The sequence below is a fragment of the Vidua macroura genome, chromosome 9 (genome assembly GCF_024509145.1).
Source record: "Vidua macroura isolate BioBank_ID:100142 chromosome 9, ASM2450914v1, whole genome shotgun sequence".
Lineage (NCBI taxonomy): Eukaryota > Metazoa > Chordata > Aves > Passeriformes > Viduidae > Vidua > Vidua macroura.
Genome location: NC_071579.1, coordinates 14,209,748 through 14,225,186, shown reverse-complemented (window position 1 = coordinate 14,225,186; position 15,439 = coordinate 14,209,748).

Genomic DNA, 15,439 nt, shown 5'->3' with positions numbered 1-15,439 from the left:
TTTATCTTCCCACTAGTACTGAAAAAAAGTCCCTTCTGCTGCTCTTTTACATTTTTCAGTAGATTTATACAAGTTTATTGCATGAAAATCTGGACCTTCATTAAAGCCAAGTAATGAGGTAACTTTTATATTAGCATTCAGTTACAAAAAAATACACCTATTTTTAGGAAGTAGTTTATACCAAATCACAGAATATGCTAAATTGGAAAGGTCCATCAAGTCCAACTCTTCTGCCTTGGGGTATTGTCATTCCTTCGCTCCTGTGAGTTCTTCAAGAGAAAAATATTATTTGTACTACAGTAGTGATTATATCCCCCTAAGAGTGCCTGACTGTGCTAGGCACAAGTAAATGCATGAAACAATAAAGTCATTTCCTGCCCCAAAGAGGTACACTTTAAGCATACATGACAACAGATGGAGAAAACCCTGGAGTATTAATATTGCATGCACCAGAAGGATTATTCTCACTGTACATGGATTAGACTGTATGCTGTTGCTACTTGTACTGAAAGTCCTTGGTCCAATACCACATCTTGCAGGACTGGAGGTGGAATGAAATTTTCTTTCAAAGTCTGCAGATTGAGTGTAGCCTCCCACACATTTCATTATACTGCTGTCAAGGTTCATTCTCACTGGCATTGTCATTTTTATCTTGAAAATGTTTTCAGAATGCAAGAAGCTCAGTGGAAAGAATCACTGACACAAGTTTGGCATGCTTTTCTGTAAGCAGTAGAAGAAAACTCTGCTTGCATTGCAGGCATGATAATCAGCATATCCCATGGGCAAGTACTTGTTTCCCTCATCTGAAATCATCACAGAACATAACTGTACCAACAGGCATCACTTACTTTTGTATCAGTGCACCAGTGGTCAGCAGCAGGGGGAAAGGAGAACTTAGTAAAATATATAATGTTGTCTTTTAATATACAATGTCTGGAGCATTTCTGCAGCAAACTCCTGACCTGGAAGTCCAGATGGTTTGTAAGCTGTGCCCTTACAAGTGATTTTCCTTCTCACCAAGTCCCTTTAAAATCTGTAATGCTAGTCTCTACTGAGAACAGTGTTTGGCATACCTCAAACACATTGTAGAGTGTGTTTCATTTCTGAGAAGCTTTGTTTCTTCTTCTTATGTCCAATACATTTGAACTTGCATAGAAAGACTAATCAAACCAGAAGAATACTCTGTCAGACTGTGTGTGTGGACCAGATGTGCTTCTGTTGATGTTACTGAGAGATTTTTCCCCGTGGATTTGAACTGGGAACATGAAGAGGCCATATGGGAGTAAAGATAATTTACATAGCACCTTTTATCAATAAATATTACAAAGGACCATGCAAATTATCTACTGTACAGGAAGAATTTCACTCAGAACTGAAACACAAATACCTCTGGGGTAAAACCTGGAAATACATAATAGCACACAGTAATGCTATGAAATGATTTCTAATTAGTTGTGAAAAATAAAGTCACAGCAAACTGAAATTGTGAGAGGAGCACAGGTGGACAAATTCTATTTACAAATCAGTTGCAATCCGCACAATTTCACCCTATATGTGAAGTAATAATTCATGGAAAGTAGTTTATTCATTTTGAGAAGTGCAACTCTGATAAAATGATCTTCAAATATAGAAATTGAGAACAGAATAGAATACTAAGTGGATAACTTCATGTCAGTTTTGCAGACATTCACTGTACATATGCACAGTAAATGTGTATACTTCATCTTAATCTCAGTGTCCCAGTAGGTAATGTGGCCAAGAAAAGTTATACTATTTTTTCTATTTGTTATAGGTGGGAGTGTGGGAGGCTCTGGACATTTTCCAATACTGTCATGAATGTCACTACTGAAGCTAGAATAATCAAGAAAAAACAATTGTTTCAAAGATAAGATAACTTTCTTTCTATCCATGTTGAGGAAGATGAACAGTAGGAGATAGAAAATGTGATAGATTGCAATATGCATCGGGGTCAGCAAAGAAAAGTCATAATTTTCTAATGAAACTATGTAAAATTCCTTAGTGGAGGTTTATTATTTGAAAATGTTACCTTCTTCCAACCTTACTTCCAGGTCGAACCTTGTTTCAGTCCCAAATCTGTCTAATGTGCTGTAGATATATTCATATTATGTTTATCTGCTGTAAGAAGGCAATTCTAAATGCTGCTCAACAAATCAAATGAATATTAAGTAGACATACAACATAATTTATGTTGTATATTTATGGAGCTCCCAGAGCTCATTCACTGCACTTAAAATGAAATTGGAAACATAGTTTTATGTAAAGAGACTTTTGAAACAAGACTTTTCAAAGAATCCAGAAACTTCAGCTTCCAGGTCCTGTCTTTTGATTTTCTAAGAACTTCTGCCCATCCACAGTAATCCAAGCTTCATCACACAAAGTCACAGCAGTCTTAATATCACATTTATCCTCATAACCCAGCCATAGTGGTCCTTCCTGTCCCAGCAAAGATAAAGACAATGTTACTGATTCTATAGTAAATGACCAGCAGGTCTTTTCCTGATTCCAGCATTGCAGCATTTTGTAACCATGAGTGCAATGATTTTCAGTATAGCCATGTGACAGCTGCAAAACTTCTGTGTATTTAACTAGCTGCTAATTAGGAGTAAAGAGTTTTCTTGAAGCTCTTGAAACTCTTAAAATTGACTGTGCCAAGATCCATTGTCCAGATATTCCTGTTCACTTCAAAGGAATAACAGCAGAGAGAAACTGTACTGCAGACACACCAGTACTTGAAAATTATAGGTTAGGAAAGACACCAAAGATTTCATTATTAGAATTGTAGATCTCTGAGGGGGAACAGCACAGCCATGTGTGGAAATTCTGTGTGCTTACCCCTGACATGCAATCACTTAGCATCCCTGATGGCACTAGCAGTATCGCTCCACAATTATGATGCCCATTTTCATGGTCATGCTTTGTTCACCCTCCTGATGGCACTACTTACAGTCAGAGGTGTGGAATAACATGCGCTCCTACCCCCAGGAGCAATTCTCCTTTTTTTATTTGTATAGTCATATGCACTAAAAGGATGTGAAAAGACTATTATTAAACTACCCTTAAATATGTTTAATGGCACCACATGCTGACTCAGAAATTCCTTTCTTCCAAGCCCATATAAAGCTGAGGGTCTAATTGCAAATGCTCTATTACTGTGTTGATAAATGTACCATATCATTCATTCCTTTTCAGAAAAAAATCATGTAGGCCTTTTTAATACAATGTTTGAAAGATCAAACTCAGTATATCCATTTAGAAGAGCAATCAGTTCTTAGCTGTAGTAAAAGTAGTAATAATAACACTTACTGTACTTTAGATCTTCAAAGCACTGTATGGGTATTAAGCAATTTGTCTCTCTTGGCTAGGAGTTTAGTATGCATTGGACAGTAAGTAGCAGTAGGTACCTTGTTTCTTTCTTTTTCTTCATTATTTTCTCCTTTCTGTTTTATTCCCCATAGGCTAGAAGTGTGTTGCTTCTCCATTTATGTGAATTCCAGAAATTCCTTGCTGGTGCTACTGAATGATTTGAATTTGCTTTTACCAGCCACAGCAATCCATCAGACTCCTATTATTTCTAAGATAGCTCAGGAACAGAAATGAGAGTCAACTTTCTTTTGAAGCCTGCTCTCTTGCCATAACACAGAGCTGTCCTGGGTAGGTTTCAAAGGGAAATATCCACTTCTTTTTTTTTTTTTTCCTAGCTCAAATGTCCTTATTTACTATCACAACTAATAGAACCAGAATAACCAAGAATCTTGTCTTTTGCAAGTGCTGAGGTAGAAACTCACAATGAGTGCAGTCCCAAGGATGGTGTTGTCACAAATACAAGGACAAACATTATTGTATTGTTCTTTGTGCTTTTCAAAGTAGCTGAGTGAAACAGGGCTTGACAATCCTCACTTTCCTTAGGAGACTACCTCCTTTCTAGGTGGCAGAGGTAAGTGCAGGCAAAAGAGCCAGTTCTGCTTAGAACCAAGGGTCAAAGTTACAACAACCGAGATCTGTAGAGCCAGAGCTTGTCGCAGCAGCAAGTGAGAGTTTGCCATTCCAGAAATCAGTTGAACTTCAAACCTATTGCACTCTCATTCCACCCAGAAGCTGCTACAGTCTCCATTCCTCTTTGCAGCAACTCTTCTTTCTGTAAATGTTCAGCATTGTACTCATGTCCTTGAAATTTCTAATTAAATCCCAAGGAGACTGAGGAGTCTGTAGATGTAACAAGCATTAATTCAGTGGTCTTTGTTGTCAAAAAAGCAGTTAATGTTTAAGTGCATTACATCCATTTATCTTTTGGTTATCCAGATACTATTTCTATAAGCTTGTGATGCAAATATTTTTGATAAACATTAAAATAAAATCACTGGAACCGTTTGGCTTGTGGAAATTCTCCCAAATTTGAGAATTACCAACAAAAAGAGGTGCAATCTCACTCCTAAATTGTATGAACATAGGTGTGAGTCATATTCACAGCAGCTGTGAATGTGCTCTGACTTCATGCTGCTTCACTGTCTTCACTTCCTATCTCCTAACAGTGCATGTCCTGGAAGTGCTCTGCCGCATGCTTGCTTCCCCAGGACTGCATGAATATTTCTGCAGAAGTAGTTCTGAAGAGATAAATACCCAACTCTCTTCCTCCATGACCAGTAGATCTGGAGAAATCAGTCCCTGCCCAGTGATCAACTTGACCTTTGCCAATACCACTAAACAGTGCTCCAGGAAGAAGCAGGCTGATAATTTTCCATAGAGACAGCACTTTTCTGTCACACAACCACAAAAATAAAGACATTAGCTTCTTAGATGCCCAAGTAAATAATCTTTGATTCAGATGTGGTTTTAATCTTTTTTCTTGAAAAAATAACACACACATGGTTTATGTTTCCTATTATATCCAGAGATATATTCAGAATTGTCCTTTGGAGGCTTCAGTAGCTATAGAATAAGTCTTGATGACAAGAAATTAAGAAAGTGGAGGGTAGGACTTGCTAGAAGAATTTATGCAGCTAAGGACAGAATACAAGACTTCAGGGTCTGAAAGGGTGAAGCAGAACTGTTTATCTGTCATGCCACAGAAAAGATTTCTGAGCTGATTTATTGCTTAGCTTTTAAAAGATCAACACAGTCACATAGAAGAAAAAATCACTGTTTTCTTTTCTTCTTTCCAGAACTATAAACCTATTATTCCAAAAGCCATTGTTGAAGTGGAGGATTAGATGAAAAGGTTGATTTCTGACTCAGTTTTCAAGGGCAGGTCTCATGCTACTTAACCCAGGAATTTCCTGTTTTCTGTTGCATTCTATGCTGCCATCATCTGGCTCTTTTCATAAAATCTGACATTTTCTAAATCTCAGTTATATCCAGGCCTGAATATCTCTTTGGGTAAGAATTTTCAATGCTTTTCATTATGATCTCTCACAGTAAGAATTTACCTTTTCTCAAGCAGCAAGCATCTCTCTGCAGCTACCACTGCCAGAACATTTACCCAGACAGGCATTTACCTGGGCCAGCCACGCAGCTCCCTTTGCCTGAGTACTCAAGATGAAGGGAGGATATTAATTTATGTGTCTGTTCATATTTCAACATATCATTCTGATTCTAAATCTCTTCAATCACCTAGCAGAGATTTCTTGATAGCTAGCCAGTAGCCAGTTACTTCTAGCCTGCCAGCCACCAGCATCTTGGCTATACCTTCCTAACTCAGGGAATGCAGACATTTGGTCATGGAAAACACCTCTCCTCCCACAGTAAAGGGTGTTACCAACTTTCCCAGCGATTTACTTAAATACAAACAAGTTGTTTACTTACTCCAAGGCAAATCTTATCTTCTGCCTGATGGGGCAATGATAAAAGGTGACAGAAGCTTTCCAATGGGCTTAGATGGATCCAAGGCCACACTGCTTCCAAGACATCACAACCTTCAGCTCCTTCTCATACATCTGGCAGCCAGAGTACTGTGGAAGATTCAGAAACATTCATCTGAGTTTCTGATGGCAGGTAAAACTCTGAGGAACTGTGAAAGCATTGGCATTAATACAGACGTGGGGAAGAACAATACATACAATAAACTTTGCTTCATCTTTAGATTGCAACATACCACTCTGGGTTCTGAGGAAAGGCTTCTCCTGGAGCATTCCCAGTGCTTGGCTTTTTCTCTACTCTGATCTTCACAGAAGCCCTCTGTCTCTGTGCATGCCAGGCAAAAGCCTGCCTAGCCAAACATGCTCAGCTGCTTTATCTTCCTGTTAAAGGATTCACCTAACCTGTTCTGCAGGTAACAAGGCCAGGAGAGCAAGGTTGCCTCTCTGCTGCCCAGCCACACCCCAGCTCCAAGAGCAAAACAGAAGGATGCTACAAAGAACATTTCTGTTGTACATGGAACTGCAAACGAGCAGGCACAGCACATCCCTCTATCACAGCACACGTCAATCAAGGCAGTTCTTGACAGGACACTAATCAATCACCATAGGGAGACAGCAGCATGGAGAGACATCCCAATATGTTTTCCTTCATTCTTTTTCATGAAACATGAGAAGCAGGTTAAATAAGGCTCTGCTGGATCTTGTGATGCACATTCTTCAGGTATGCTAATTACTGCATACAAAGGAGACTTCGAGGCCTATAAATTAGAATGAACAAGTCTTGGGGCAAACCAGAAAAAAAGGGCATATTTACATAGGGACTCTAAGGAGAGATGAACCTAAAAAGAGAAAAGAAGATGGGAAACTTGGTCTTAGAAACAACAACAATTTCTGCTTGGTTTTAACTTTCACATCCAAGTCCTGAGAAAATCTACAGAATGAAAACTGACATTAAATAGACACTTTTTTAATGGACAAAGTAGAAACTTGCCTAATATTTGGATAAGCAGAAGTGACCACTTATTTTGCCTGAGTACTAACTTCAAATGACTGTGCTAAAACTTACAGATTCTGTATTTGCAATTCATTTTTGTAATGACAGAAGTGAGACAAAGGAGCTGGACAGCTGTATGAAACCTCCATTCTGAATTAAAATCTGAGTTGCACCTCAACCAATACACGCAGGTCTTGAGCACCACTATGTGCCTCCCTTAAAAATCTTCACTGCTCTGAATATGAATGTTTCCTTATGCATCCTGGCTGAACTGGGCTGAGACTTTCAGACCCACTTGGGAACTGGCAGAAGTGGAACTGGTCTCCCAAGGTTTAGAAGAAGCATCAATCCTAATGAAGTAGCACAGAAAGTAAATATGTACCTCTAAAAGTACTCCTGTCAGCACTGTTAAATATTAGAGGCTTGAGGAAACACCTTTCATACAGTTGCTGTAGAAGAAATACAGACAAGCCCCACATTGGCCCTATATAACATTGTATTTATTTCTTACACCACCAGTTTTCATAGGCTTGACCTGTGTAACTGTAGAGTAAGAAGAAAATAGAGAAGCAAACCACATAGAAATATGTGCCCATGTTCCTCACTCGGGGATTAAACAAAACAAAGGATGTTTCATTTCAATTTTCAAGCAGGCTCTCTATGTTTCTGAAGAGAGCTGATGCCCTGTGATACCTGAGCAAGACAGCATTAGGACTGTACACACTGTATTCCTCCTTGCTTTATTAATAAAACAATAATGAACTCAGTGGTGCAGAAGCAACAGAACATGCTGCTATGAAGGAGACCTCAAAGCCCACTCAGCTGCTTCACCGGTGTATATTAAAATTAATGAGTTTCTGCTGCAGAAGGAAAGAGGTGTCCTTACAGGGGAATGAGATCTCTGATCTTTATATTGTAGCACAACCACTGAGAAGCACAGAAATCTACACAGCTCAGTCTCAAATAACAAATCTCTTTTTACAGGGGAAGGCAAGGACAGGCTGAATACACTTGCTATACATATTGAAAGAGGGGATAGGAGAGTTTTTCATTTGCATCTTAAGCACCTTCCCGCTAGTAAGAACCGGATCAGGGCTTTCTCCCTCCCCCCACCCCCATTTTTACAACAAAGTGAGAAAAATATTGGCGATATTGAATGCCAGCCAGCAGCTGAGGCTGCTAACTCAACCATTATAACCAAAAGATTTAATAACTGTCAGTTAAAGAGCCCTGATATTTATACATGGGAACATATACCTGGAGGGCAGCACACTTCATTCATATGTTTGTTTATTACATCCTTCACAGTGGTTTTGAGCTCTTAATGCTTTCTTGTTAACAAAGCAAAATTTTGAAGCAACTATCAGATTGGTAAATACTGTAATTTTTAAAATGTTGTTTCATTAAGACAACTCAGTTTTATTCCAAATTCTTCAAGGCTTCATTGGACTGAAAAGAAGAGTTAATAACACACTGCTACAATAGCATCTCTGTGAAATTCATTTCCTGCTTAAGAGCTCCAATGAGAAACAAAAGTTACTAGCATGTTTCATATCTGAAGCACATCAAGTATTTTGTTAGCTCAGTTCAAGTCACTTGGACTGAAGCTGTAACTGGAGAGAACTTTAACCAGAGATTATCCTAATTCTGTAGAATAAATTTCTAGAGATACATCAACCTCAAATATATTAATGAGTGCTAGCTTCAAACATAGTTTAAAACAACAAGTGCTGAATCATGATAAAATTTAGAAAACCAGGATCAACTCAAACCTTCTCTGAACTGTCCTATAGGTATCAGATACTCCCATTTAATGAGGATATTTGATCTCAATCTATTCAGATTTGAGTTTTATGCACTTTTTATTCCAGAGTTCATTGCAATCTGCAGAGAACTGCTACAGAGCAGGAAAAAAGGAGGTAGGGACAAGGTGAGAAGGTAGAAGGGGGACACAGACAACACACAGGATAGACAGGCCCAAACAAAACCACCAACCAACAAAGAAACACAGAATACCCACACCAAAACCAGACTTGAGGAAGCATTAACAATTCAATTTCCCAATGTGTGGCTATGATTTATACCTAAAATCTTTACACCACTTGTGTAGAGCTTAGTGTTTTCCACATCATAACCTACATCTCAGTCTGCAAACTGCTTCTGCTCTAATTTAGCCAAGTTCAGTATATTAACAGTATCATATAAAGGGCAGCATTTTGTTTATCTCATTAAAATCCAGAAATTTGCTACATTGCCCTGCCATTAAGTCCCTGTCAGTCCAGAAGCATTCCATTGGGACTGCATTAGTTCATTACTGAAATATACTTTTCTTTTAGTCTCACTACAGTCAAGCTTTATCAACACTACATGAAGAAACATGGTATCTTAAGTTCAACCTCTATCACTTCTTTTTTGGAGAAGGTTTTTGGAAAGGCAAGAAAGAACATAGAAGTGAAAATCTGTCCCAGAAGACTGCAGAACCAGTTATTTATATGACTTAAAGAGAGAATGATCTATTTTGTCACTTGCAAATCTCCCTTTGTGTTTCTTTCCTCTCCCCTACTGTTGTAGATATGGCAAACCTGAAGTTGAGCTCCAGAAAGTACCTGGGGAATGCTCTGATTCCAGGGATAATTGGAACCCAAACACAGCTGATTCCAGCTTGTCCAGTTTGAGCGAAGCAGAACCTCAGCACTGAGCAATCTGACATGTATACAGTAAAATCTCACACTGGGCTCTGGCAAAGAATTGATTTCCTTCCTTCTTCCCTCCTAACACAGAGAAGTGCAATTGGGTGTGCAGCCCCACAAAAGAGTAATTGTTAAGAGACATTTCCACAAGTACTTTCAAGGCCAAAGAGTCAGAAACCACCTCTGCTAAAAGGAGCCATAAGCAGCCCATGTACACATCAGCAAGGACTGGGGTTCACTAGAAACAGAGCTGTGCAATGAGACAGTTGGTGCTGATGACCTGACATGCTACCATGAATATTTCATTAGGGTTTATCTCAAAAAAGAACAAATCTGGTCTCACTAGGGATTGAATGCAGTCAGTGAGCATTGAAAATACTCTTGGAAAACATTGCCCTTTCAGTTTAATCTGAAAGAGATCCAGTAAAGCACCCCAAGACTGCTCCATGGTATGAATCAAAGCACATTTACCAGGGACAAGCAGATTAGCTTCAGAAGCACATTCCTGATCTGAACTAATCTAGATGCACTATAAATTCTTCTGCATGAGATCCTAACAGCACAATATTCAGAGGGAAAAAATTATTTTGTCCTATGCTCAGACATGCACTAGTGAAAGTAGAATAAGGATGCATCTTCCAAAGTAAAATGATGCTATGTAAAAGCCAAACAGATAGGCAAGCAATTTTTAAAAATCAAAGATAATGGAAGAAAGCAATTTAAGGTAATTTTACTCCCTTTAAGAGTAAAAATTGCTTTTACATTTCAATCAAATGAGAGCTTCTATGCACCATAAGCCACAGAGCTAAGCACCAAGCAGTGTCTCCTCTAGTGTCTCAGTGACATTCAGGTGATAGAAGAAAAATGAGGGTTTTTTACAGGCTTAAGACCTTTGACACTGTTAGCTTTTTTTTTTTTTTATCTAATTACACAAAATTAATTAAAGATATCTTGACATGCCTCAATAGAAATAAAATTCTTTTATTCAGACAGAAATTAAATATAGTAACAAAATTCCAAAACAATCTATTCTCAGCACCCTGTGAGGGGCTAGAAGACAATAGCAAATGTGTATATTTATCTGGAAATGTTTGTAAGACACTTAAGAATTTGTTTCTTAATTAGGGAATTTCAAAGTTGCTAATGTCAATGGTGATCCGGTGCCAAACGAAACACAATTTTTATCCCCTGCAGTTGCTTAGTTCTTTGTGATCATGGGTAATATTTGCAAATCTATAGACTTCAAGTCAAACTGTGAACTTGAGCTTCAATATCTCGATATTTTTACCCAATTTTAAGGAAGTCTAAATATGTGCAGCCCTTGACTGATTTAGGTGGCACTATATGAGAACTACAAAGAAAAGCTGAGACTTCACACACTTTGCTTCTGTCTCTCAGACCTGGCCAGTAGAACAAAGAATAATGAAGCATAAATCATTAGCTACCCTGAATGGTTCAGATGTTTTCTGTTCTGGTTAAACTGAACAACAGTGAAAGTGATGATACCATAACAGAGGAGGAAATGGTGCTCTTTTGCTTTGAAAAAGCTGGTTTTGGGTTAAAATTCAATAGTAATGAGAGTCAAAAGAAAGTAAGCAAGAAAGTATCATGACATTTATAATACTGTGTAGCAGTTCTGGGAACAAAAATCACCTCTCCAGACAAACAAAATTCCTGTAGTCCAGCAAATAATATTCATTTCAAGCTACTGACACTGCTATATCAAGACAAAGGTCTCAGTATAACATAAAGCCAAAGTGGTCAGTGGTCCTTAATGTATATGTGTGCATAGATTTGATTGTAGAGCACTGACTGCATGATCCTGCCTTATGCACCACATAGATGCAGATAATACATTCATGAATAAACAAAAAAAAAAATCTTATGGAAGTCAATTTTCTTACCAAAGTCAGGCAGGTCCATCTCCGCTCCAGTCTTTTCTCAGTATTTATGTAAGTTCATTACCTTCTCATCGTGGTTTTAATATCATCATTCAGGCATTTTTTTTACTCAAAATTGACCAAATCATTCACTGTAGACCAGAATTAAACTTCTGTAATACTTGAACGTGGCACACAGTAAGTCTTTATTAAAAATGTATATATAAGGGATGCATAAAAATTATATCACTATATCATTCTTTAACTTCTCACCCCCTTTTAAATATGCTGATAGGCTTGTAGCAAAAAAAAAAAAAAAAAAAAAAAAAAAAAAAAAAAAAAAAGTCCACGTGTGTATTTTATTTTCAGAGATCATTTAAAAAACAATTCCAGAGAGAAATACTCATAAATGAGCTGAAGCGGCGGGAGCGGCAGCGGCCGCCAGAGGGAGAGCTGGCCGCGCCAGAGCGGCGGAGCTCGGCAGCGCTGCAGCATCACTGCCCGCGGCGCACACACAGACAGACACACAGACACGCACAGACACGCACAGACACGCACAGACACGCACAGACACACACAGACACACACAGACACACAGAGACAGACAGACACAGAGACACACAGAGACAGACAGACAGACACACACAGACAGAGACACACAGAGACAGAGACGCACACCCACAGAGACACAAACAAACACACACACAGACCGATGCACAGACACACACAGACACAAACAAACACACAGACACACACACAGAGACAGACACACTCACACACCCATACACTCCTGACAGCTGCCGGGACTCCATCGTAGAGGAGTGGATGTTCCCTCCATTGTAGAGGGAAATGCCTCTACAATCACAGCAATTGGGTTCCTGTGTAATCTAAAGATGCAAATCTCAACTAAAGGAGGTGATACTCAGTGCCATTAAGGATTAGTCTTTTAATCACTTTTTAAATTATTTCCTTACTAGTATTTAACGTATTTTTCTTATCTTTTCCTGGAAAAAAAATAACTAGGGCAACACAGAGAGGAGAATAAAAGGATCTGCAGGAGTTCTGCCTGGCCAAGTGAAGAGAGGACACCTACAAAACCATATTTTCCACTTCTTTTACGTTTACCTACCCAAAAAACGGGAAGACGTCAAGAAGGAAAGCTAGGAGGTGGTACCATGACAGAGTTCACCAGCCTTCAGTCTCTGCTGGTAGGAGGCCAGACTCTGTGACTAGTGAGTCTCAGAAGTCAGCAGATCTCCCTATCAGCAAGGAGCAGACCTCACTTCGAGCAGGTAACCTCAGCCAGCAGGAGAACCTCTGGGAACTGGGGCACTCTGCTGCAGAACACAGCTGGGATCAGCCAAGTCGCACGGACTTGGACACAGATTGCCACACAGCTGGTGTTCCATGCTAACCAAAGCCTGGGCCAGCCTACTTTTACTCATAGTACAGAACATATAACAATATCCCAGCTGGCCTTTGAATATTTCCACAAAGCAAAGAGATCCCACATTGCCAAACTGGAAAGGATTAAAAAGACCACGCCTTTTTGTTATAGTTCAGGGATTTGTCCCTGAAACCTCCACTGCAAGGGGGCTATGGCCCCTTACATTTCTGACCTATTCACTATTTCCCTGCTTCCTTAGCTCTTTGTTCCTGACATATCTGTTTAGGGAAGCAGCTTTTCCAGATTATTCAATTTGTCTCATATACAGTTTGAACAGTTCAAAATGAATATTCCTTTGGCTAAGTCTCCTGAAGATTTGATGGAGATATTCTCTGTTATGGAAGTGTATTTTGAATCCTGCAGAGTCTGAGATGTGGTCAGAGGGCATCCTGCCAAAAAACAGCCATTTTCCCTCTCATTCTTCCCACACAACTAAATGGATAAATTGAAGTGTGAAAATTGACACAGGAAAATCCAACAGTGCCATGAAATTATTGCTTTCAAAGCAATTTTGCATCAAACAAACCATGTATTGATTACATATCCAATGTAGCCTTCTCATTGTATCTCTAAGAAAATTCCCTGATCACAGAAGTTCCATTTTAGAATACATTTGCTGTGTTTTTTCCTGAATACTGTCCAGACACAATTTCATTTAAAACAGTTAATCATATTAAAGTTTATAATTAAAAAAAAAAAAACAACCTTTAGCATCTGCCCAGCATTTTTATCTGTTCAGAAATTGCAGTAGATCACAGTCTTTACCTCACCCGCTAATTCAGCTAGGATATTTCCAGAACAAAGGGCCACAATAAATGCCAAAGTGAGGGCTACACCCACTTATAAATCACACAGCCTCAGGTCTCTTAGCTAACAGGTTAAAAATTTACTAGATTTTAACTGACATACAAGACAAGTAGGTCCCTTCAATGACAACTGATTTATCAGAGGAAAAGTCTTTAGCAAGTACTCCTTAGCCCACCATGGACATTTCTAAAATATTTGTTTCCATCTGTTTATCTTAACCCCAAAAAGACTTCACCTGGATAGATATGTGCATGAAGAAAGCACAATAACATAGCATCAAAAGGATTTATAATCTCAGATTTTGCTGCTTCCAGTCCTCTGCCTTGTTGTCAATTGCAAAGCGGTGCTGATAAATGTGATACCAAAATGCAGTCTCACACTTTGGTTTCTGAACATCAACAACAAAAAAGGTAAGGTCACTATTTCTTAAAAATCTATTTTCTTAAGAAATGTGTCTATCAAAAGCTGTCTTGACATAGTATTTTCATCCTGCTCTTCATTCTGCTTTTCTTATTTACTAAAAAAACCCTCCTAGTTTATATATCTACAGTTATGATGTGGATCTGGAGTATGAGCTCTTGTGCTTTCAGATGTGGGAGGAAAGGACAGAGAATTATTTTTATGAATGCACTATAACTTCAGTGCATTTGTGCCAGCTCACAATGGATGAGTACCTATTTCAAAGGTAGAGCTACACAAATCTTAAAATATATGTGTGCCTGTGACTGCAGCTATTCTCGAGAGACAAGGGGAAAATGGTGAGAGAGGATAGAAAGAGAAGATGGAGAAGAAAGAAGATGGTGATATTGAAATGTAGGTGGATTTAATCTAATTGTTCTAAACTTGCTTCTGTGACAGGAAATAGTATTAGAGAGTGACTTTGAATACAGAAGAATACAGTGGTCACTGCGCTGATTTGGCCATCAGCAAAGCAGCAATGCATAGCAATAATTCCAATTTACATAGATACACAGATCCTGTGGTTTGGCCTTAATTTAAACCAGACTTTTTCACTGTCAGAATTTGAATAATTTCTTTTAATATGCAAGTCTAGTTAGCCAGTTCTAGTTGTTTAAACATTCTGTATGATCAGGAAAGGCATCAAAAATCAGTGTGAGGAGAGCCATCACCAAGTAACAAAAATATTTATGTATAACAAATGTGTAAGCAAACACTACTTCTGCTTTGCTTTGTGCATATTCTTCAGACCTCAGAGCTATATCCAACAATGGACTGCATTAAACATCCCCCACACTGAGTTTCCTGCTGTCTCATGTGATGATTCTATTATCAGAAGTCAGACTCTCATGAAGATTTTGTCTGACCTAACTTCTCAGTCCCTAACCTCCATAAATTACAATTCCTGCTCAGTTTTTCTCACTTTCAAAACTGGTTATTTCACCTTTCAAACACTCTAGCACCTTAACCTTCTCTTTAAGTTGCTGAAAAAACGTAATTTTAATCTTCTCCTTCTTCTCCAAATTATATTCTCAGATTGAAATAAAAGGACAATCTCAATTTTTTCTGTTGTATTTTGCCCCTCCCTTCCCTAGCCCCCAACCTCTCTATAGATGCCTGCACAGAGAGAGCTTTTCTTTTGCATGGAGACATTTCCCCTGACTATTTACCTTTCCATCACACCTTGTTTTAATAGTGATACGCAGAATATTCATTTCAGATTTAAGTCTCAGAGAAGAAAATTAACCACAGTGATTTTTGCCTGCTTGTGGTAAATTATAGCCTTGGAC